This window comes from Bactrocera latifrons, unplaced genomic scaffold (assembly GCF_001853355.1).
Source record: "Bactrocera latifrons isolate USDA-ARS-PBARC rearing strain unplaced genomic scaffold, ASM185335v1 scaffold_152, whole genome shotgun sequence".
In the NCBI taxonomy this organism is placed as follows: Eukaryota; Metazoa; Arthropoda; class Insecta; order Diptera; family Tephritidae; genus Bactrocera; species Bactrocera latifrons.
In genome coordinates, this window is record NW_017534986.1 from 98,023 (window position 1) to 99,265 (window position 1,243).

The following is a 1,243-nucleotide window of genomic DNA, read 5'->3' on the forward strand; positions in this document are numbered from 1 at the left end:
TCCAAATATGCCCCTCCCTAATGCGATCCTTTCTGCCAAATTTCATTTTAATATCTTTGTTTAGGGCTTAGTTATGACACTTTATAGGTTTTAGGTTTCCGCCATTTTGTTGGCGTGGCAGTGGGCCGATTTTGCCCATCTTCGAACTTAACCTTCTTATAGAGCCAAGAAATACGTGTACCAAGTTTCATCATAATATCTCAATTTTACTCAAGTTACAGCTTGCACGGACGGACGGACAGACGGACGGACGGACATCGGGATTTCAACTCAAGTCGTCACCCTGATCACTTTGGTATATATAACCCTATATCTTTTAGTTTTAGGACTTACAAACAACCGTTATGTGAACAAAACTATAATACTCTCTTTAGCAACTTTGTTGCGAGAGTATAAAAACGTCAATTTTATTTGGTGAGATGATTGTGACGAGGCTTTCCAAACAATAAAGAAATATTTATGYTCTGCCCCAATTCTAGCTATTTTTGATAGTTATGCACCAACATTTATAAAAGAGTAGGTGCAATACTTAAACAATCACAGAAATGTGGAGAAATCAAAATAGTGGCATATTTTTCAAAGAAACTAAATGAAGCACAAAAAAGGAAGAAAGCTATATTTTTAGAATGTTTAGCCATAAAAGAAAGTCTAAAGTTTTGGCAACACTGGCTGATAGGAAACTCATTTACAATTTATACGGATCATAAGCCTCTAGAAAATTTAAACATTAAGAACAGAACATATGATGAACTGGGAGACACGACCCATTACCTATCACAATACAACTTTGTAATAAAATACAACCCAGGTAGAAACAATACTGAAGCGGATTGCTTGAGCAGAAACCCAGCATATGAAAGTCACGAAAATGAAGAAGACAACTTAAAAACAGTTAATATTATAAAACCCTAACTTAAAAGGCAAGCACAGTCTCATTAACGAGAATGATATATACTACAAAAGGAGAAACCATAAGAAAAAACTTATTTTGTCAAAGACTACAGTAAGGTATTAGAAATACATTCTATACGGCACCAAACCTATTATATTCCATACCAAATCGACCACATTTGAACCCGACCCTGTTTTCTGAAACTTATCCATCCTTTTCTACCCTTTGAAAAACATTTTTGAGAATTTTTTCAAAAATTTTTTGTCCAACTTCAAAAAAGTTATGAATTTGCTATTTTTTGCTAAAAAATGGCTTTTTTATTTTCAAATAGCCATAAATTTTGTTATAACT